Genomic DNA, 25,053 nt, shown 5'->3' with positions numbered 1-25,053 from the left:
GGCAGAGGTTGCTGCAGGGAACTGGCATTTCGGGGTCCAGAGCGTTATGGTTTTTACTCAATCCTGATGCTTCATGCATTGTTTAAATGCACTGCAAGTTACATAGAAACATAGAACGTAACGGCAGATAAGAGCCACTTGGCCCATCTTGTCTGCCCCTTTTTATCCTATAAGTAATCTCAACCCTTTTTGAACTTTCATTTTTTTTGTAAGGATATTCATATGCCTAGCGGCTAGCCCAAGCATGTTTAAATAGCTGTACTGTTTTAGCCTCTACCAGCTCTTACAGGAAGCTATTCCACTTATATTTTCATATGTCCAAAATAAAATAAATGTTTACCTTAATCCTCTGCTCCCAGTACAGCCTGGCAACAGCACAAGCATCACCCCGCTTGTACAGAAAGTCAGTGCATCTCATCAGTGACATTTATAAAAGCTGCCTATACTATCTCCTATATAATAGCCCAGATCTGTGACTCTGTGGCTAACGCTGGGCGTGGCTAGGAGCTCTCATTGGGTTAGCAGCAGGTCTATCACACCCAGTCCAAGGCTGATTGGGCGAGAAACGCCCTCCCACACAGGTTACATCGGGGGGCAATGACCAGCACGGATATGGAGCAACCTTCTGCTGGCGAAACTGGACGTGTATCGCTGTGTGACGTCAGTCATCTGCCCTCATTATTGACCAGCCCCGGGAGGATTGCCCCAGTGGTCCCCTGTTCCCCCGCCTCCGGTGCAGCAGCCTGTGTTGCAGTTACTGATGCTGACCGCTGCTGCCTGGTGAGGGCAGATAGTATCATCGCGGCAGCTGGTAGTTTCCCCGGGTGTAGTGTGAGGAGGACGGTTGTCTGTGCCAGGCTCTCATACATACATGGTAATGCCCCTGTAGTGGTGCTGTCAGTGAGCGACGAACGCCCTTGCCTGCGCCACAGGTGTGCTGAGATCCTGACTAAGATCATTCTCTCAACCCTGCCCCATCTCACCCTGTGCTATCAAGTTACTATACATCCAGTATAGGCTACTGTCCCCATTATACTTCACTCCCCCTTCTCTTACCTGCTCATTAATTCTTTCCTCTAGCTCATCCTATTTCTCCTCTGTCTCCGCTTATACTTGGTCCTGCCACTGTTATGTCTATGAGAACCCTCTGGCCTCCACATATGTTTGATCCTCACTTATCTTTGAGATATCGCTCTACACCTAACTATGGGCCTAATTCAGACCTGGTCGCACGAAGGCTATTTTTTGCACTGCTGCGACCAGGTAATCGCAGCCTAGAGGGAAGGGGGTAATGGCTTTGCAGGGGTGCGTTCGCTTGTGCAGAGAGCTGCACAAGCAAAAAGTCTGTGCAGTCTCTGCACAGCTCAAGACTTACTCAGCCGCTGCGATGATCCTTGCTGTAGCTGTTGCCAGGAACCCTCCCTGGAAATGGCCGGGCACGCCTGCGTTTTCCTGGACACTCCCAGAAAATGGTGAGTTGACACCCCCGGACAGCCTCTTCCTGTCAATCTTCTTGCGTTCGCCGCTGCAATCTCATTCTTCGTTCTTTTCGTCGCTGCCCGGCCCTTACACATGTGCTGTTCATACCCGATCGCACGGCTGCGAAAAAAGGCAGCGTGCGATCGGGTCTGAATGACCCCCTATATCTGCCCCCGCTTCTCTCTGGGCTGTCCCCCTGACCCTAATTTGTATCTGCTCCCACTTATCGCTGCGATGTCCCTCTGCCCTAACTACTTTATTTCTGCCCCCACATATCCCTGGGATATACCACTGACCCCACTTATATCTTTCACCCATGTATCCCTGGAATGTCCCTCTGCCCCCCCCCCCAACTATATCTGCCCCCACATATCCCTGGGATATACCACTGACCCCACTTATATCTTTCACCCATGTATCCCTGGAATGTCCCTCCGCCCCCCAACTATATCTGCCCCCATATATCCCTGGGATATAGCCCTGACCTCAGATATATCTGCTCCCACAAGGATATGGGTTGTTAGGTCGACTCAACTTAGGTCGACAGTCATTAGGTCGACATGCATTAGATCAACAGGGACAATAGGTCGACATGGTCATTAGGTCGACAGGTCAAAAAATCGACATGGTTTTTGGACTTTTTTTGGTGTCGTTTTCTTCATAAAGTGACGGGGAACCCCAATTAGTATACCGTGTCCCCTCGCATGGCTGGCTTCGCTCCGTTCCCAATTGTAGTCCACGTGGATCGTCAAGTATGAAAAAGTCCAAAAAATTAAAAAAAATTGAAAAACTCATGTTGACCAAGTACGTGTCGACCTAATGACCATGTCGACCTATTGACCATGTTGACCTGATGCATGTTGAGCTTCAGTGGTCGACCTAATGACTGTCGACCTAAGCTGTGTCAACCTAACGACCGTATCCCTGGGATGTCCCTCTGCCCCCAAACTATATCTGCCCCGTGTATGTCTGGGATGCCCCTCACCCCTCCCCATTATATCTGCCCCCACTTATCCCTGGGATGTCCTTTTGACCTCCATTCGTATCTGCCCCAACTTATCCCTGGGGTGTCCCTCTCCCCCCAACTATTTCTGCCCCCATTTATCTCTGGGAAGACCCCTGCTCTATTCTCTGACCCAACTCACAATGGGGTAGATGTAAGAACGTGCGCTAACTGCCGTTGTTACCACAACACAGGGATGCATGATGCGGCTCCTTAAGGACAGCAGGTAGCGCACGCTGCAGTTTCGTCTGCGGCGCTGTGCCTATCTGCAGGTGAAGGCTCCCAGATGTATTAGGGCTGGGGCAGTGGCTTACCGTTCAGTAAGCCCCGCTGTCCTTTTCGGCTGGTCTGGACTGGCGGTGCCGCTCTGCTGCTGGTTCGCTACAGGGTTTTGACTTTTTTAAGCCCATCAAATTAACTTTATTGTTCGCCGCCACACACGTCTCCCCAGCGGCTTCTGACGTCACCCCCACATGTCTCCCCGCGTCTCCTCAATGCCCAGCCTACCCGCGCATGTGCCGGCTCACTCCGCAGGGCTCACTGGGAGCTGAGGTGACAGCACATGCACGCACCCTCAACAAACGTCCCAGGAAGACATCGCCGCAGGGCTGTCATAGCGCATCGCTATTACAGCTGCCCAGAGGGTCATACATTACGGTGATCTGTGCAAGCAGATCACCGCAAAAAAACAAGAGAAGTGACACAGCGCTAATAAGGAACGGTAAGGAGATGTTAATACATCTGCCTCATTGTTACCAGAGCAACTGCATTGGCTGTTCTTGGTAGGGAAAGCGACTATTTAACATCAGTGGTGTCTTTCCTCTAACTAATTCTAAGGAGAAACACATTTTTAGGTGTGATCTGTTTGTGTATGTCTGATGTTGTTATTAAACAGGGACACTCTGGCTAATACCTCTTTTAAACCAAAATTTGCGGGTCGCAGCCGGGAGCCTGACACGGGTGCTACCCGGCTGCGACCCGTGTCAGCCCCCTTTCCCACTGCAGTCACCAGCCCAGCATGTTGCCGGGTTGGTGACGTTGCCTGTGACGCGGCGGGGGCAGCGCTGGGAGATCACATGATCTCCAAGCGCTGCCCGTACATTCACTGTAAACAGGAAGCTGAGTCGATGCGACCTGGCTACCGTTTACACTGCACAGTTTGCCGGTGCGCTGTTCACACCGTCACAAGGGGCTTTGTCTGTGCAATATTTAACCACTTACAAAATTATGATTGGAGGTAATACTCCATATAATAAAAATACTGCACGACCCAAGAACGACGGTGTGAAGAGCGCCCGTAGGGCGTGATGAATCAGCTACTTTTATATATTGTGGTAACACATCTTTATAAAGACAGCATGTAGTTTATACAGAGTATCACTGGGTGGGAGGCTGTCAATTGACCGCCTGTCAGGATCCTGACAGGCAGGATACCGACACTGGAATCCCAACACCAGCTGAAATACCAGCGGTCGGAGTCCTGACTGCCGGCTGGTTACCCCTCTTGGGTGGTGGTCCACGCCACCACCCGGAGGGGAATAGAAACCTGTGGCGACCAAAGTTCGCCACCAGGCCCGAGGCGTGGCGAGCACAGTGAGCCCGCGAGGAGACATACTGCGCTCGCCGCCGGGATCCCGGCTGTCGGGCTCCCGGCGTTGGTCTTCTGGCCGTCGGGATCCCGACCACAGGGATCTCGTACTGATCGGCACTGGGTGGCTTTTGGTCTTGCAGGGCTACATGTACAATATTAGGAACTGAAGCAAACGTTTACTTTCATCAGCATACGTTAATTATGAATGTCTAAAAATAACTTACAGGACAAACGTTAAATATATATGATTACACACTGAATTTTAATTAGGTAGTTAGAAATCTAGGGCCCGATTCAGACCTGATCACTGCTGTGTTTTCACACAGCGGGCTATTATCGTTTGACTGCACATACGTATGCACCGCAATGCGCACGTGCGTCACCAAACCGCGACAAGCTAGTGCGAAAACTTCAATGGCATAGCCATTCGCAAACTGATTGCCAGGAAGAGGCTGTTTGTGGGTGGTGACTGGCCGTTTTCTTGGAGTGTCAGGAAAAACACAGGCGTTCCCAAGCGTTTTCTGGGAGGGTGTGTGGCGTCAGCTCTGGCCCCGATCAGCCCGTTCTTTTTGCACTGTAGGAGTGAGTCCTGGGCTGTGCACAGGTTGGCAAAACCATTTGATGGTGAGTGAGTTGCAAACGAATTTGCAGCTGTCCACTGACTTAGGAGAATTTTCGCACAGCGTACACGTGATCGCACACTTGCACGGGGTGAATTTACACTCTCCTTGAGTGGCGACTATCTGATCGCAGGACAACAAAATTAGCAGCACAGTGATCAGGTCTGAATTAGTTATTATTTCTAGTTATAGTTATACTTAGCGCTTTCATCCATATTTTCTAGGTAGATTTTATGAAAGATATTTTTTAATTACCACTACACCGTCATGTCTAGATTAAATTATGTTAGTCACACTGGTTGCTATTTGTAGTGCATACAGTAATTTTAAATAAAAATGTTTCCAAAATGAGGTAAAATAAAAAAATTACTACAGATATGTCTTCAAAGACTTTAGTAAGGAGCCATTACCATGTGACTCCTTGCTGGTTAATATTAGACCCAGATTGGGGTAATAGAGGTGTGGTGCCTCTGGACTGGCTGAGCTGGATGGCTTTAGTGTGGCATACCTTTACATTCTATTAACACTTTTCACTTATTAATTTTCTAACACTATTTCTCTATTTTAATTACATTTCATGTTTGTATCACCCCCTCTATAGCTTCGGCTTCCTAAATACTAATTTATTAACACCATAGTTTTTTACACTGGTATGTCACGCTGTGCTTTCTGGCTCATTCTGGTATTTTGGGGTGCCACACCCTGCACCTAGATATAGCGCTAGGGACCCCAAATATACAGAGAGGCCTTGATGCGGCTTTGGGGCTTAACCACACATTTGCGCAAATATGTGTAACGAAGATCTCTGAATTCTATTATCATGTGGGATTTATATCTGGTTACTGTTATCCATTCAGTGTGCTGGGGAAACGATTGCTTTTTTTCTTGCTCAGAAATACCCCTTCCTTTCGAGCACCTGAATGATATCACTAAGCTAATTGAGCATTTACCAATCTATATGTATGTTGTGAGAGGCAGAGAGGTTTCTGCATTAGGAGGAGGTGCAGGCCCTGACATGCCACATGGAGCATTATGGGGTTGCTCCAAGGTAAGTAGCTCTTAGCTTAGACATATTTTAGTAAGGAGCCATTATCATGTGACTCCTTGCTGGTTAATATTAGACCCAGATTGGGGTAATAGAGGTGTGAGGTGTGGTGCCTCTGGACTGGCTGAGCTGGATGGCTTTAGTGTGGCATACCTTTACATTCTATTAACACTTTTCACTTATTAATTTTCTAACACTATTTCTCTATTTTAATTACATTTCATGTTTGTATCACCCCCTCTATAGCTTCGGCTTCCTAAATACTAATTTATTAACACCATAGTTTTTTACACTGGTATGTCACGCTGTGCTTTCTGGCTCATTCTGGTGTTTTGGGGTGCCACACCCTGCACCTAGATATAGCGCTAGGGACCCCAAATATACAGAGAGGCCTTGATGCGGCTTTGGGGCTTAACCACACATTTGCGCAAATATGTGTAACGAAGATCTCTGAATTCTATTATCATGTGGGATTTATATCTGGTTACTGTTATCCATTCAGTGTGCTGGGGAAACAATTGCTTTTTTTCTTGCTCAGAAATACCCCTTCCTTTCGAGCACCTGAATGATATCACTAAGCTAATTGAGCATTTACCAATCTATATGTATGTTGTGAGAGGCAGAGAGGTTTCTGCATTAGGAGGAGGTGCAGGCCCTGACATGCCACATGGAGCATTATGGGGTTGCTCCAAGGTAAGTAGCTCTTAGCTTAGACATATTTTAGTAAGGAGCCATTATCATGTGACTCCTTGCTGGTTAATATTAGACCCAGATTGGGGTAATAGAGGTGTGAGGTGTGGTGCCTCTGGACTGGCTGAGCTGGATGGCTTTAGTGTGGCATACCTTTACATTCTATTAACACTTTTCACTTATTAATTTTCTAACACTATTTCTCTATTTTAATTACATTTCATGTTTGTATCACCCCCTCTATAGCTTCGGCTTCCTAAATACTAATTTATTAACACCATAGTTTTTTACACTGGTATGTCACGCTGTGCTTTCTGGCTCATTCTGGTGTTTTGGGGTGCCACACCCTGCACCTAGATATAGCGCTAGGGACCCCAAATATACAGAGAGGCCTTGATGCGGCTTTGGGGCTTAACCACACATTTGCGCAAATATGTGTAACGAAGATCTCTGAATTCTATTATCATGTGGGATTTATATCTGGTTACTGTTATCCATTCAGTGTGCTGGGGAAACAATTGCTTTTTTTTCTTGCTCAGAAATACCCCTTCCTTTCGAGCACCTGAATGATATCACTAAGCTAATTGAGCATTTACCAATCTATATGTATGTTGTGAGAGGCAGAGAGGTTTCTGCATTAGGAGGAGGTGCAGGCCCTGACATGCCACATGGAGCATTATGGGGTTGCTCCAAGGTAAGTAGCTCTTAGCTTAGACATATTTTAGTAAGGAGCCATTATCATGTGACTCCTTGCTGGTTAATATTAGACCCAGATTGGGGTAATAGAGGTGTGAGGTGTGGTGCCTCTGGACTGGCTGAGCTGGATGGCTTTAGTGTGGCATTAAAAACCAAAAGAAAAAATCTCCAAGCGCTCTGGTATCAGATGTTGACACTTCTAATAAATTAATAAACAAAGCATTTATATAATGAATATTTTATTAAAATATAAGTACTCAAAAAGTACACATTAATTCCTATCTATAGAGAATGGATAAAAAATTTTTGTATGTGAGTCCTAATACCGGTATACTAACATTTAAACAATACAACATAAAACATATAATTGGATTCAAATGTCCCCACAGATTTATCCACTTGAAGGATAATTAATCCTTTAGTATGTGCTGAATAGTGAATCACAAGCTGTTGAAATGTCCTTGTTTTTGAAGCTAGTTGTCACTCAGGCAAATCCTCCTAAGATGTTCATTAACATGGGCAAAAAGTCACTCTGTTCAAGTAGGCAGTCGCCTCCACTTACTTGTATTTCCGTGGGTGTCAGGGAACACAAAGCATGTGATGTCCGCCGGCAGACGCAGTGAGGTGCTCTAGTATCGACTAGTTTCGCCTGTCTAGCAGGCTTCATCAGGATAACCGAGTGCACCCTCTGTCCTGCTTTTAATGCTCCCTCTGACAACTGTTCCCATGGTGACGGATAAATAATTCCGTTCCTCCGGTTTGTCTGTGTGTCTAAAAAAGAGGAAAACATATTCCATAACTAAGAGAGAAAAAACTGCAGGACAAAGAAAGATAAAAGCTACGTGTATATATTAAGCTGGAATAAGGGTGGAAAATAAAAAGAAAGGTGGAAGTTGTTTATCCGTCCCCATGGGAACTGTTATTATAAAGATCGAAGGACAGATGAGTTAGAGGAAATCCAAATGATAAATGAAGCACTCATATCCATGACAACGGCGAGGAATGAGGGCGGAAGTGACGATCCCTGTGGAGGAGAATCTTATGAAATAAGGGCAGAAGTTGTGCTATAGTGAAGATGCTTTGGAAGACAAAAACAAGGGCGGTAACCAAGATAAAAGAGGAAAAGAACGAAAGTGTTTGATCCGTCTCCATGGGAACCGCTAATAGAGGGCAAAGGTGCTACAAGTCCCCATAGAAACGGCGGACGCAAGGACACGAGCGAGACGAAGAACGGAAGTGTCGATCCGTCTCCATGGGAACCGTCAAAAGAGGGGCGGAAGTGCCCTAGAAACCACTGAAGTTGGTACAGTGAAGCCAACTTGGTATATAAGGGCGGAAGCCAGGAGTCCTACGAGACGAGGAGCGGAAGTGTTGATCTGTCTCCATGGGAACCGTCAAGCGATGGGCGGAAGTGTTTATCCGTCCCCATAGAAACAGCTACCGGAGGAACGGAATTATTTATCCGTCACCATGGGAACAGTTGTCAGAGGGAGCATTAAAAGCAGGACAGAGGGTGCACTCGGTTATCCTGATGAAGCCTGCTAGACAGGCGAAACTAGTCGATACTAGAGCACCTCACTGCGTCTGCCGGCGGACATCACATGCTTTGTGTTCCCTGACACCCACGGAAATACAAGTAAGTGGAGGCGACTGCCTACTTGAACAGAGTGACTTTTTGCCCATGTTAATGAACATCTTAGGAGGATTTGCCTGAGTGACAACTAGCTTCAAAAACAAGGACATTTCAACAGCTTGTGATTCACTATTCAGCACATACTAAAGGATTAATTATCCTTCAAGTGGATAAATCTGTGGGGACATTTGAATCCAATTATATGTTTTATGTTGTATTGTTTAAATGTTAGTATACCGGTATTAGGACTCACATACAAATTTTTTTTATCCATTCTCTATAGATAGGAATTAATGTGTACTTTTTGAGTACTTATATTTTAATAAAATATTCATTATATAAATGCTTTGTTTATTAATTTATTAGAAGTGTCAACATCTGATACCAGAGCGCTTGGAGATTTTTTCTTTTGGTTTTTAATAAATATAGGGGACAAGTGGATTCCCTTTCTACTCCTTTAGCAGCTTGGTTCATCAGTTAGCGGTAAGCGCTGTCCTTCCATTCTGTTTTCCTATAGTCTTTTTCCACTGAAAGGACAGCAGCTATCCGCATGATGACATACAATAAGGAAGAACGCATAAGGTTATTGAATGATTTAATACCCGTACAAGGAAGAACGTCACAAACATCAGCAGAGGTAACAGAGGAAACATTCTGTGAATTATATACTAGATTAGAAAAACTACAGATCCAAGAAATAAAACAATGGTGGGAAGGTACCACGCTTGGGAAATATATTGAAAAACAGATGATCCCTAGAGGCTTAAGAATGACCAAAGTACCATCATTTCTATCCAAAAATGGGGAATTTGCAAAAAAATGGAATGACATATTGGATGCATGTTCTTTTCGTCTAATGAAACTAATTATTGAGGATAGGGAAGCATCCACTAGGGATCTAGAGGAAGAAATCCTTAATATACGAAAAAAATTTAAACCCCTAGAGAAACTGACAGATTATCAAAATCTGGAGACCCTGACCAAGACTAAGCTTCAGAAAATAGAAAATGAAGTAATCGAGCAGAAACGGAAGAAATTAGTCAGGGATCTAGAAGATTACAAGGGGGACTTCAGAAATTGGAAAATAGAAAATAGAACAAATGGATTGGATAACAGATCAAGAAGTGACTATCGAATGGCCCATCAATGGAATACGGCTAGAAATAACCCAAACCAACGAGAAGAGAGGAATAGAAATATGAATATAAATAGGGAACAGTTCTACCCGATACCAAACGAGCAATATAGATACAGAAGTAATAATCCCAATGATAGGTACCAGGAACAACTATGTACCAGAGTGAGGTCACCAATAAATAGGAAACAAATGAAAGATAGGTATCCAAACACTTGGAATAACGAGGGAGGATACCGGAGGTCGGAAAGAGAAGAACAAAGATACGAGGCTCCTTATAGATATAAGAATGATAGATATCCCACAGCGGAGACCTTAAAGAAAAGCTTTGAACATGGGAGAGAAGACCATCAAGAAAAACTAGATGTCTCGGCTCGAACTCTGATGGCAAGATTGAATAATAGAGGAAAAAGCAAACCTAGAAGTGGAGAAAAACATTCAATAGAGGAAGAAGATGAAGTGGACGATACGGAAGCTTTTCTAGATGCTTTTTTAGAACTAGCACAGAAAAACACCTCCTCTTTAAATCTAGGAGCAATCCCCAAAAAATCACCCGATCTAAACATGAAAAAAAGACGGAGACGAAAGAGAAATTCAGACACAACAGAAGGGGAAAGCGAGGTGGAACAAAGAACAGGTCAAAATAAAAAAATAAAAAAACCAGTGAAGAAGTTTCAACGCAGGGGATATTCAACTTGAGTAAATATACCCTGAGTGCCCCAGAAACATCAATTTTACAAAAAGGTCTAAAATTTGCCCCGACAAACACTCTTGATAAATTTAACACCTTTATAGACTTGGAGAAATTTATCCGAAAAATTACGTTAAAAAAGTTCTTTAAGAGGAAAGAAAAAGAAAATATAGTTGAGAGAGAAATAAGATCTGATGGATTTGAACATTCTAACCTAAAGGAGAGATCCACGTTCTACCCAGCTCATCTGAAAGATCACTACCTTACAACCTTCCAAAGAATGGTTGAAGAAGATATTAGAAAAATACCGGATAACATCAAACAAAAAGGAAAATGGAATGTAACCAAGAACGAGAGTAAGGCACTAAAAATGTTACAAAAGAATGAAAAGATCGTGATTAAGGAGGCGGATAAAGGAGGGGGTATTGTCCTTATGGATACAGACCAATATGATAAGTAATCAAGACGGCTTTTAAGTGATGGAACAACCTACCAGGTCCTACAGAAAGATCCTACAGATGGATTCAGAAAAGAATTAGAAAAAATCCTTAAGGAAGCTTTAGAGAAAGGGATCCTAACAAAAGAGGAATACAAGTTCATATACCCAGAATATCCAATGATGGCTTATTTTTACCATCTGCCAAAAATCCACAAGGATCAAGTTAATCCACCGGGTAGGCCAATAATAGCTGGAATCCAATCGCTAACCTCTAATCTGTCTTGCTATATAGATTCTTTTTTAAAACCTTTTGTTACTAATCAGCGGAGCTACATTAAGGACACCACGCAGATTCTAAATAAACTTAAAGGGATTGAGTGGAAAGAGGGCTATTTACTGGCTACATGTGACATAAAGTCATTATACACTTCAATAAAACATGAACAAGGGATGGAAAATGTCCGGAAAATTATTACAAATGAATCAAGTTTGAATAAAGATCAAATTGATTTTATCCTGGAAGGAATAAAATTCACTCTCAATCATAACTATTTTCGATACGCAGATGACTGCTATATCCAAACCCAAGGAACAGCCATGGGCACAAATTTTGCCCCTTCTTACGCGAATTTATTTCTCGCACAATGGGAAAACGAACATATATGGCAGAATAACTCGTATCTGAATAGAATTATTCTATGGGCAAGATATATTGATGACGTCATCCTTATTTGGAGTGGAACGTCCATAGATTTAGAGAATTTTGTTGAACAGTTGAATAACAATGTGTTTAACTTAGAATTCACAAAAGATATTAGTGAATTGAGCGTGAACTTTCTAGATTTGACTATTTTTATTCAGGAGAACAAAATAGAGACTAGAACCTTCACGAAAGATGTAGACTGCAATAGTTATCTAAACTTCCAGAGTAATCACCATCCGAAGTGGCTTTCGAATATTCCAAAGGGACAGATGAAGCGAATTAGGAGAAACTGTTCAAGGAAAGAAGATTACGAACACCAAACTAGGGAACTAATTCGACAATTTGAAAATAAGAATTATGAAAGATCAACCCTAAAAAACAATAAAGAGGAAGTGGATCTGATGGACAGAAATGATCTCCTTGGCTATAAAGTAAAGAAAAACATCCAAGATGAAATTTTGTTTCTAACGAATTATTCGAGTCAACGCAGTCTATTAGAAAGAAGTATACTCAGACACTGGCATATTCTGAAAGCTGATAAAGAGTTGGAGGACATTCTACCTAAGAAGCCGAAAGTGATCTTTAGGAGAGCGCCTACAATAAAAAATAAAATCGTAAAAGGGATTGCCAGGAAAGAAAGTAAAGGGAAAGAAACCTGGCTAAAAGAAGCAGAACCAGGTTTTTTTAATTGTCATAATTGTATAGCTTGTAAAAAAACTAAGAACACATCGACAAAACCAATTAATAAATATACATCAAATAAAACAGGAAAAGAATATATAATAAATGAAAGGATAACCTGTAACTCAAAAGGGGTGATCTATTTACTTATATGCCCATGTGGGCTGCAATACGTGGGAAAGACGTATCGCAGCCTTTATGTCAGAATCAACGAGCATTTAAATAATATAAGGAAGAACATGGAACACCATAGCATTCCAGAACACTTTACCAAGAAACATAATAGTGATCCCTCAGGTCTAACGTTTATAGGTATTAAGATGGTCAAGAAACCCTGGAGAGGTGGCAATTGGAATGACTTGCTATTAAAGGAAGAAGCAAGAACAATTTTCAATTTAGAAACACTAATACCGGGAGGCCTTAATGCCGATTGGGACCTTCATCCATTTTTGAAAGAGAAATAAGAAAGGACTGGTCATATTAATATTAATTCTAAATCTATTTTTAAAATATGTCACTGTGATTTATGTTGTGTTGTGGGTTTGTCTGTGTGTCTAAAAAAGAGGAAAACATATTCCATAACTAAGAGAGAAAAAACTGCAGGACAAAGAAAGATAAAAGGTACGTGTATATATTAAGCTGGAATAAGGGTGGAAAATAAAAAGAAAGGTGGAAGTTGTTTATCCGTCCCCATGGGAACTGTTATTATAAAGATCGAAGGACAGATGAGTTAGAGGAAATCCAAATGATAAATGAAGCACTCATATCCATGACAACGGTGAGGAATGAGGGCGGAAGTGACGATCCCTGTGGAGGAGAATCTTATGAAATAAGGGCAGAAGTTGTGCTATAGTGAAGATGCTTTGGAAGACAAAAACAAGGGCGGTAACCAAGATAAAAGAGGAAAAGAACGAAAGTGTTTGATCCGTCTCCATGGGAACCGCTAATAGAGGGCAAAGGTGCTACAAGTACCCATAGAAACGGCGGACGCAAGGACACGAGCGAGACGAAGAACGGAAGTGTCGATCCGTCTCCATGGGAACCGTCAAAAGAGGGGCGGAAGTGCCCTAGAAACCACTGAAGTTGGTACAGTGAAGCCAACTTGGTATATAAGGGCGGAAGCCAGGAGTCCTACGAGACGAGGAGCGGAAGTGTTGATCCGTCTCCATGGGAACCGTCAAGCGATGGGCGGAAGTGTTTATCCGTCCCCATAGAAACAGCTACCGGAGGAACGGAATTATTTATCCGTCACCATGGGAACAGTTGTCAGAGGGAGCATTAAAAGCAGGACAGAGGGTGCACTCGGTTATCCTGATGAAGCCTGCTAGACAGGCGAAACTAGTCGATACTAGAGCACCTCACTGCGTCTGCCGGCGGACATCACATGCTTTGTGTTCCCTGACACCCACGGAAATACAAGTAAGTGGAGGCGACTGCCTACTTGAACAGAGTGACTTTTTGCCCATGTTAATGAACATCTTAGGAGGATTTGCCTGAGTGACAACTAGCTTCAAAAACAAGGACATTTCAACAGCTTGTGATTCACTATTCAGCACATACTAAAGGATTAATTATCCTTCAAGTGGATAAATCTGTGGGGACATTTGAATCCAATTATATGTTTTATGTTGTATTGTTTAAATGTTAGTATACCGGTATTAGGACTCACATACAAAAAATTTTTATCCATTCTCTATAGATAGGAATTAATGTGTACTTTTTGAGTACTTATATTTTAATAAAATATTCATTATATAAATGCTTTGTTTATTAATTTATTAGAAGTGTCAACATCTGATACCAGAGCGCTTGGAGATTTTTTCTTTTGGTTTTTAATAAATATAGGGGACAAGTGGATTCCCTTTCTACTCCTTTAGCAGCTTGGTTCATCAGTTAGCGGTAAGCGCTGTCCTTCCATTCTGTTTTCCTTTAGTGTGGCATACCTTTACATTCTATTAACACTTTTCACTTATTAATTTTCTAACACTATTTCTCTATTTTAATTACATTTCATGTTTGTATCACCCCCTCTATAGCTTCGGCTTCCTAAATACTAATTTATTAACACCATAGTTTTTTACACTGGTATGTCACGCTGTGCTTTCTGGCTCATTCTGGTGTTTTGGGGTGCCACACCCTGCACCTAGATATAGCGCTAGGGACCCCAAATATACAGAGAGGCCTTGATGCGGCTTTGGGGCTTAACCACACATTTGCGCAAATATGTGTAACGAAGATCTCTGAATTCTATTATCATGTGGGATTTATATCTGGTTACTGTTATCCATTCAGTGTGCTGGGGAAACAATTGCTTTTTTTCTTGCTCAGAAATACCCCTTCCTTTCGAGCACCTGAATGATATCACTAAGCTAATTGAGCATTTACCAATCTATATGTATGTTGTGAGAGGCAGAGAGGTTTCTGCATTAGGAGGAGGTGCAGGCCCTGACATGCCACATGGAGCATTATGGGGTTGCTCCAAGGTAAGTAGCTCTTAGCTTAGACATATTTTAGTAAGGAGCCATTATCATGTGACTCCTTGCTGGTTAATATTAGACCCAGATTGGGGTAATAGAGGTGTGAGGTGTGGTGCCTCTGGACTGGCTGAGCTGGATGGCTTTAGTGTGGCATACCTTTACATTCTATTAACACTTTTCACTTATTAATTTTCTAACACTATTTCTCTATTTTAATTACATTTCATGTTTGTATCACCCCCTCTATAGCTTCGGCTTCCTAAATACTAATTTATTAACACCATAGTTTTTTACACTGGTATGTCACGCTGTGCTTTCTGGCTCATTCTGGTGTTTTGGGGTGCCACACCCTGCACCTAGATATAGCGCTAGGGACCCCAAATATACAGAGAGGCCTTGATGCGGCTTTGGGGCTTAACCACACATTTGCGCAAATATGTGTAACGAAGATCTCTGAATTCTATTATCATGTGGGATTTATATCTGGTTACTGTTATCCATTCAGTGTGCTGGGGAAACAATTGCTTTTTTTCTTGCTCAGAAATACCCCTTCCTTTCGAGCACCTGAATGATATCACTAAGCTAATTGAGCATTTACCAATCTATATGTATGTTGTGAGAGGCAGAGAGGTTTCTGCATTAGGAGGAGGTGCAGGCCCTGACATGCCACATGGAGCATTATGGGGTTGCTCCAAGGTAAGTAGCTCTTAGCTTAGACATATTTTAGTAAGGAGCCATTATCATGTGACTCCTTACTGGTTAATATTAGACCCAGATTGGGGTAATAGAGGTGTGAGGTGTGGTGCCTCTGGACTGGCTGAGCTGGATGGCTTTAGTGTGGCATACCTTTACAATCTATTAACACTTTTCACTTATTAATTTTCTAACACTATTTCTCTATTTTAATTACATTTCATGTTTGTATCACACCCTCTATAGCTTCGGCTTCCTAAATACTAATTTATTAACACCATAGTTTTTTACACTGGTATGTCACGCTGTGCTTTCTGGCTCATTCTGGTGTTTTGGGGTGCCACACCCTGCACCTAGATATAGCGCTAGGGACCCCAAATATACAGAGAGGCCTTGATGCGGCTTTGGGGCTTAACCACACATTTGCGCAAATATGTGTAACGAAGATCTCTGAATTCTATTATCATGTGGGATTTATATCTGGTTACTGTTATCCATTCAGTGTGCTGGGGAAACAATTGCTTCATGTCTTCAAACACGTAAGGGCCCTACACGTATGGCGATGTGCCGCCGAGGTGCCCGACGGGCGACCCGGCGGCGGGGGGGCAGTGACGGGGGGAGTGAAGTTTCTTCACTCCCCCCGTCACCCGGCTCCATAGACGTGCAGGCAAATATGGATGAGATCGTCCATATTGGCCTGCATGCACAGCCGACGGGGGATCAGCGATGAACGAGCGCGGGGCCGCGCATCGTTCATCGCTGGAGCCTCCACACTGAAAGATATGAACGAGTTCTCGTTCATTTATGAACGAGATCGTTCATATCTTTTAAAAAATCGGCATGTGTGTAGGGCCTATAAGGGAGGTATATATCAAAGTTTGGAGAAAGATACAATTATGAGAGATAAAGTACCAACCAATCAACTCCTAACTGTCATTTTCCAAACACAGCCAGTAAAATGTGAGACAGAAGCTGATTGGCTGGTACTTTATCTCTCACAATTTTATCTTTCTCTGGACTTTGATAAATACCCCCCCCCCCCCCCCCCCCCCCCAGCCTTAATATAACATACAAGAAAGAAAGATTCCTTGGTGCTATTTGAGGGATTGCAAAGTCCTTAATGTGTGGTATTATAATAGATATGAATAACTTTAAATAAACAACTCATAAGCCACTAATTCCTAAGGAGCATATGTATTAATAATCGCAAAACCTCTGCATTATTAACACTCTGTATCACGGCGGACACATTTTTCATGAAAATATCCCACTATGTATATAGGGAAACCAGCAGGGACAGTGGTAGCAATAACCGCTGTCTCTGCGAGTGACTTCCCTGGCATGCGCACTGTCAGTCGGGATCGGGGTCGGCACCAGACGGAGTCTGCTGGAGGGAGATCGAAAGATCTTTATCCTGCTACCATGCCTCCATAGGCTAAAATGAGTTCCACATCAACTGAACGGATGTTCTCATGATCCCGGCACTTGGGATGCCGGCAGTCAGAATACCGACAGTGGCATCCCAAGGCTTAGGATCCCGACACCTATGAGGTAAGTATTCTACCCCTAACCCCCCTGCCCACAGCCTAAGCCTAACCCTCCCTCCCTGCAGCCTAGCCCCAACCGCCCACTACAGCCTAAGTCTGACGATCCCCCGCAGCCTAAACCACCACCTCCACCCTACGCTCCCCCTCCCTGCCTTACCTCTCCGCAATCCTGGCATACTTACGTTCAAGATCCTGGCGTTCGGGATCCTGACACTGGCAATGCGATCCGTGTCAGGATTTCTAATTCAACCACAATATTCCATCCAATCTCTATCCAATGGAACAGCGCTAATGACAATATATAAAAAATATAAAATCTAATAATTTAATCTATTAGGATTAATGTGAAATTTTACTATATCATTGATAAAATAGAAGTAATTTTTCTTAAGAATACAGGTAATATTGTCTATGCTCATTCTTTAGCTAATTAATTATATATATATATATATATATATATATATATATATATATATATTGTCTTGGCTTACCTTCCATATCTGTAGTCAATACAACATACATCCGAGTGATCCGCACCAAGTGTCTTTTTCTATAAATTTGTATTTTATTCACATGGCAGACGCAGAAAAACACTACTCACAGTATACCAGAGATACTGGGCTACAACTTTAATTGCGCCGGATTTAGGTGTCTATTTACTAAGCCTTGGATGAAAAAAAAAAAAAAGTCACAGGCTGGGTTTGAAAAATGGCAGTTAGGAGCTGGTTGGCTGGTACTTTATCTCCGTCGACTTTATCTCCACCCAAGGCTTAGTAAATAGACCCTCCAGCTTTAAACATGTACAAAGTCGCAAATGAAGCACAACAGAACTAGGTGTGAGGAAATGCTGCAGTGGTCTTAATGCTTCAAGTGGTCCTGGATGGAGAGGTTATGGATCTCCGCTCCCCTGCCATCCCACCTCCCCTCCCATTAGATGGAGCCAGGGCCGGTACTAGGGCGTTCGGCTCCCCCTGCAAACTTAATATGTGCCCTATGCAGTGGCAGATCCAGGGGAGGGGCACACAGGCCTGTGCCCCCCCCCTGTCATTTCTAGCACTTTTTTTTTCCAAACGTGAGCAGCAGCACTGCAGCGATCAGGCAGCGTTAACTGACTACTTCCGTGATGGCTCCTCCCCTGGTCTGCCTCTAGCTCTGTCTCCTCTACAAGAAGAAGCAGGCACACAGCTGCAGGAGTGAAGATAGGTCAGCTGTTGTGCCTATCATTAGGTGGGCTGGACTATTCAAATGCATGCTGACAGGACTCGGAGCCCTGTGGAGGCGTCAGCTCAGCATGAGACTGGAGCGGAGCGCCACGCACACTGACACTGGTGAGTTGCAGCAGTGACAGCAATGTGCTGAGGCTGTGACACTACAATGTGTTAGGAGGCTGTAAATACGTGACACACGCTGGTACTTGGCTGACAGGAACTTTGATGTGACTGTTAGCTCCGCAGTACTGTGAGTCTGTGCGCTGACCCCATAATACAGCTCCGTTTTATGGGCTGTGACCCTGGGCTGATAACCCTGTGTTCTGGCTGCAGAAAGCCTGTAGCCAGAGCCAACTAATGTGCTGTATATCTTTCCTGTCACACCCAGATGGCAGCGTGTATGCACTCTGAGCAGAACTAACCCCTCACTGGCTGTCAGAACATGCTGAAGCTCTATATACATATATTTCACACATACATGTATGTTGCACAGTCACACATACATACTGCACACATGCCCACTGCATACATACATACTGCACACGTGCCCACTGCACACATACATACTGCACACATGCCCACTGCACACAAACATACTGCACACATGCCCACTGCACACATGCCCACTGCACACATACATACTGCACACATGCCCACTGAACACATACATACTGCACACATGCCCACTGCATACATACATACTGCACACGTGCCCACTGCACTTCCGCCACTGCACACATACATACTGCACACATGCCCACTGCACACAAACATACTGCACACATACATACTGCACACCTGCCCACTGCACACATACATACTGCACACATGTCCACTGCACACATGCCAACTGCACATGGGATCCGGTCTGAAGATCGACAGTGTCTAGGTCGACAATGTTTAGGTCGACCACTATAGGTTGACAGTCACTAGGTCGACATGGATGGAAGGTCGACAGGGTTTCTAGGTCGACATGTGCTAGGTCGACAGGTCTAAAGGTCACATTTTTTATTTTTTTTATATTTTTTCATACTTAACGATCCATGTGGACTACGATTGGAACGGTAAAGTGTGCCGAGCGAAGCGGTAGCGGAGCGCCGCTTCGCTCGGCACACTTTCCGTTCCAATCGTAGTCACATGGATCGTCTTAAGTATGAAAAATACTCCAAAAAAAAAAATCCCATGTCGACCTTTAGACCTGTCGACCTAGCACATGTCGACCTAGAAACCCTGTCGACCTTCCATCCATGTCGACCTAGGCTGTCACTATAGTGGTCGACCTAAACATTGTCGATCTAAACACTGTCGATAAAACGAACCACACCCCTGCACATATGCCCACTGCACACATACATACTGCACACATGCCCACTGCACACATACATACTGCACACATGCCAACTGCACACATACATACTGCACATATGCCCACTGCACACATACATACTGCACATATGCCCACTGCGCACATACATACTGTACACATGCCCACTTGCATATTGCACACATACTGCACACATGCCCACTATTACACATATGCCCACAACACTTACGCCTACTGCACACATACCCCTTGTACACATAATACTGCACACATGCCCACTATACACATACATTTTTTAATTTAAATTGCGCTCAGTGAGGCAGTGATGCGCTGTTGTCAGTGAGGCGGAGATGTGCTGCTGTCAGTGAGGCGGAAATGTGCTGCTGTCAGTGAGGCAGTGATGCGCTGTTGTCAGTGAGGCAGGATGCATCGCTGTCAGTGAGGCAGTAATGTGCTACTGTCAGTGAGGCAGGAATGCGCCGCTGTCAGTGGGGCAGGGATGCACCGCTGTCAGTGAAGCGGGGGGGTGCCGCTCTCAGTGAGGCGGGGGTGAGCCGCTCTCAGTGAGGCGGGGATGTGCCGTTGTCAGTGAGGGGGGGGATGTGCTGCTGTTAGTGAGGCGGGGATGTGCTGCTGTTAGTGAGGCAGAGATGTGCTGCTGTCAGTGAGGCAGAGATGTGCTGCTGTCAGTGAGGCAGAGATGTGCTGCTGTCAGTGAGGCAGAGAAGACATTGAAGGGGCCGTGAAAGTGCTGTGGTGTGGACATTGAAGGGACTGGTGGGGGGTGTTGTGGTTATTGAAGGGGGAGTGCTGTGAGCTGGACATCTCCGCTTTATTTTTACAACTGACTATAATGCACAGGCTGTGGAGAGGAGCCAGGTCGCCATTACTTGGAACAGTCATCCGGAAGGATCGGTCATCGACTAGGAGACAAAAGACCCACAGCATAGCAAGCAGGTAAGTGGAATGGCCTTGTTTTTTGTGTGTACCTCCCAGTGTGACTATAATGAGGGGTGTGGTTCATGGGGATTGCATATCTTGTGAGGTAATGCCCCTTGTAGTGATACCACCGCCCTTTACTGTAAGCACGCGTGCCGAAGGTGCGTGCAAATACAACTGGTACCACAGACATTCTCCCCTTCCCCTATCATGGTGCCCCCCCCCCTGTCATTTTTTTCTGGATCCGCCCCTGGCCCTATGTCCCATACATTATAAAAGATCAGTGCACACCAAAGGCGCATGTTGTAAAAAAAGGAGTGTGGTCTCACAAAGAAGGAGCATCACTTCAAAATAGTACCCCCAATTCAAATTATGCCTCACAATAAAACAATCTTATAGACATTGCCCCACATACTAGTGCCCCTTACACACACAATACCCACAGTAGTGCCACTTACACACACACTGCCCACAGTAGTAGTTCCCTTTACACACACATTGCCCACAGTAGCAGTGCCCCTTACACATAACACCCACAGTAGTAATGCCCCTTACACATAATGCCCACAGTAGTATTGCCCCTTACACATAACGTCCACAGTAGTAGTGCCGCTTATACACATAAAGCCCACAAAAGAGTAATTCCAGTGTGTAGCTGCACAGCTGCAGAGTATTTATTACCAGTGGAAGACACCAGCACAGTAACTAGTTCCGCTTGGCAGCTTCTCATTGGCTGGCAATCTGTGAGCCATGATTGGCTCATGCCAGGAAACTAAGTGACAGCAGGAAGTGTCATGCCGGCCATATACTGCTTCACTTTGAGCACTGAACCTTACTAGATGCTGTGGGTTGGTGGAAGAGGAACTGGTTCCACCTCCAATTAGAACTGACGGAATGCAGTTTTGCGTCATTCCGGAACGATTTAACCACGGAATGTACTGTAGAGGTGTAGCATATCATCAAATTGATCATTGCAGTCTCATGAAGTTTTGTTACATCATATTGCGTCTAAGATGCATATTCGAGCAAAGAAGTCACTCAGCCTTGGACCTGGCATGCCAGAGAAGAGCCACTTGCCGTGTCTGCAGCAATAGTCTATGAGAACACATTAATATTGAGAATGATAATATTGATTATTATACTTGCTATTATTTCTCCCTAATGTTCTTTGGGCCTTATTCAGCTGGGTTTGCTTATGTGATACGATCATATTGTCCTGTATTTCAGGCTACTGCGCACGTGCAGTGCATTGATGCTAACACCTCTGCCTGATTGACAGGCAGAGGCGTGTGCGAGGCAGTTGGGGCCAGAGACGCTGTGTTGTGGGGGCAGGTCCGGGGTGTTTGTGGGATGCTCACATGGGGGGACGTCACGTGGCCATTGCGGTGGGAAAAATGCCTGCGCTGCACCTGCCCTTGCAGCTAGGCTGCACAAGCAGGGAGCTTCCCTTGTTTTGTTGGGTCTGTGATTCGACTGCATCGCTGGCGGCCCCCAGCATGTGAGTGCTAGCAGTTGCAATTTTGCTAAATTAGCAAAACTGCATCTGACGCTGAATAAGGTCCTTTATTCAGTTACTTTAGATACATGCACCCAATGTTGAAATAAACCATGTCATCATTTTTAAAATATATTATGTTACGACATGTTACGCTATCTGAATCCAATCGTATGCCCCATGTATGCCATCCGATTCTTGTTCCTGATATGCCACTTGCACACAGAATGAATGACTTACCATGGATACAGGCTTTTTTTTTGTGTTCCCTGTTTGGTAATCCACTAATGTGTACTTTCTGATGGACTGGCATAAATCACATTGTGTAGAAAAAAACACAGGACGCGACTTCTTGCACTATAGTCTTAATAATGTGTTGCTTTGCATCATTAACATGCATGATGAAATGATATACTCTAAAGACACTTACTGTACATAGTGCTCGCTGGATTGTGAAGCACCTTCTCAGTGATTACAGCAGCTTCTGACAGCCGTTTCACCATACTGACCTTATCAAGTCAGAACCACGATACCATATGCAATCAAACTTGTATTTTATCATTTACACAAAATCGCTTTATGTGCACTCAAGCTGTATGTACACACTATGAGCCTGCGCTCTTTCTACCCCTCAGGAATTTTAATTAAGAACCTCTAGACCTTTAAACAAATCAATTTATAATTCTTACTTCGTTGCTTCTTCATATGTGAAACTAGTTTAAGAAAACTCTTTGAAGTGTTAATCGTGGATAATGTTCTCCAACTCTAATTCTCACATCTTTAATAGATTTGTCAGTGTAACCAACAGGGGCATTGCATCTGATATAACACAAACACATTTCTCCAATTAATGAACTGTTTAACATAATATTGCTTCTGGTTATAGGAAAAAAATCTTCCGTTGGTAGTTTGTACACACAGGGGTCAATTCAATTCGCCAACTTATGAATAGCGCCGGGAATTGGCTCCCGACGCTATTCAATTCAGCTCCAGTTAAGTCGGCGATGTCCCGTTCTCGCCGACTAAACAGGTTGAATTGTCGGGAGAACGGGCACTCTCCGACTTAACTCCCCGGCGCGAGGCAGCACTTTTGTCGGGTTTCTTCTCTCATCCCCGGGGACGAGAGAAGAATTCCCGACAATTGCGGGTAACTAGCAGCTGAATTGAATAGCGTCGGGAGCTAATTCCCGGCGCTATTCATAAGTTGCCGAATTGAATTGACCCCACAGACTGCTGTGTCCACATGGATAATTACCAACTGGCCTCACAGCAAGCCATGGGTATTTTGGATTGTGATTAAAATTCACAGGACATAGGGGGTGATTCAGACCTGATTGTAGCTGTGCTAAATTTAACACAGCTGCAATCATCCACATTGACATGCGGGGGGCCGCCCAGCACAGGGCTAGTCCGCCCTGCATGTCCGGCCCGGCCCCACCGCACAAGTACAAAAGCATCGCACAGCAAATTGCAGAGTTGGTAACATCAGCGGTGACGTGTGCGTAGGCGGCGCCTGAAGATCAGATCATCTCTATCGCCGCCTGTACCTCTAACACCGCCTCCCCCTATAGTGTGAACAGGTCCCGGTTCACAACGACACACTGCACCTGACCTGGAATAACCCTGCTTTATTCCGGGGTTGAAATACCGGGTCAGGCGACCCGGGAATTCAGGACTTACCCATTGCATGTCGACCTGGCAATATACTGGGTTGTTTGTGCGGTGTGAAAGGGGTATTAGAGTTGCACAGTGCACATACTATTTCTGCAGCGGGGTGCATTGGTTTCCACAGGGAAACATTGGGGGTCTAGAGATGGATTTTGATCCACAGGCACCAACAGGCTAAAGCTTTAGACTGTCCCAGGATGCATTGGGGCCTCCTCTATAACCCCGCCTCCAGGCACTGGAGCTCCGTTTCGAGTTGGTGCATGCAAAAGCAGGTCACTTAACAGGGGGGCTGCCAGAGCCGGCCCTAACTAAAATGATGCCCTAGGCAAGATTTTGACTGGTGCCCCCTAGCACCACCGCTAGTTCCATGTCTGACCCTTCACCCCTTTCCCAGCACCATCAACTCTCACCAATAGCAGTCCTTATTTTGGTGTTCCCACCCACTATATTTTAAACAGGAACATTGCGCACATCTGGCGCACAGCCCATAAAGGTGTGTGTTTTTGCTGGCAAGGGGCATGGCCACACAACAGTGCCCCCCAGTTAAATTATGCCACACAGTAGTGCAATCTGTATTCATAATTTATCATGTGATAGTGTCCCTAATTCATGTAACATCACACAGTAGTACCACTTTATCTTATATACGTTACTCCTCACAATAGTGTCCCTTATTCACATTACATCACACTGACTTGCTCCTTATTACACCACACCATATTGCTCTTTATTCACACTAGACCACACAGTAGAGCATCTTATACACATATTGCCACACATTAGTAATGCATCTATACACATAATACCACAGCAATGCCCCTTACATATATGACACACATTATTAATGTCCTTATAAGCATAATGCGCCTTACACATTATGCCAACCTTTATTAATGCCCTTATACACATAATGTCCCTTACACATATGCCACACATTATTAATGCTCTTATACACATAAAGACAAACATAATGTCACTTACACATATGCCGCACATTATTAATGCATTTATACACATGACACACTTATTGCCCCTTACACATATGCCGAACACTATTACACAATCAACCCACTCACAAAACACAGCACTCACATGGCCACTAACACTTGCGACCTCTGCCTCTGCTTGGATACAGATATGTCCTCATAAATCTTGCCTCAGTGCGCCATGCAGCAGGAGATGACTGATGTGAGTCAACTGGCAACTCTGCTAACGGCAGGTGCCTATTTTTGATGAAAATGCATTACTATGTGACTAGGATGCACATGCAGCTTCTGCTGATTAAAATGATATGCT

At 44.3% G+C, this 25,053-nt stretch overlaps 1 protein-coding gene across 4 annotated transcripts in view; it reads left to right on the top strand.

The window, feature by feature from the left end:
* AADAT (aminoadipate aminotransferase) overlaps window positions 1-25,053 on the top strand; it is a 128,490-nt gene that overhangs the window by 14,528 nt on the left and 88,909 nt on the right. For 2 of the 4 annotated variants that reach the window (XM_063920635.1, XM_063920634.1), the window contains exon 2: window positions 20,517-20,612. The exons of the other annotated variants lie outside the window; for them this stretch is intronic. The gene's annotated coding sequence lies outside the window, so the exon portion shown is untranslated. The remainder of the gene's footprint in view (window positions 1-20,516; window positions 20,613-25,053) is intronic. 4 annotated transcript variants of the gene reach the window in all.

This window comes from Pseudophryne corroboree, chromosome 1, assembly GCF_028390025.1.
Source record: "Pseudophryne corroboree isolate aPseCor3 chromosome 1, aPseCor3.hap2, whole genome shotgun sequence".
NCBI classification, from domain to species: domain Eukaryota; kingdom Metazoa; phylum Chordata; class Amphibia; order Anura; family Myobatrachidae; genus Pseudophryne; species Pseudophryne corroboree.
Note: the sequence above shows the minus strand (reverse complement) of the source record. Positions and strands in the feature narration are given on the sequence as shown.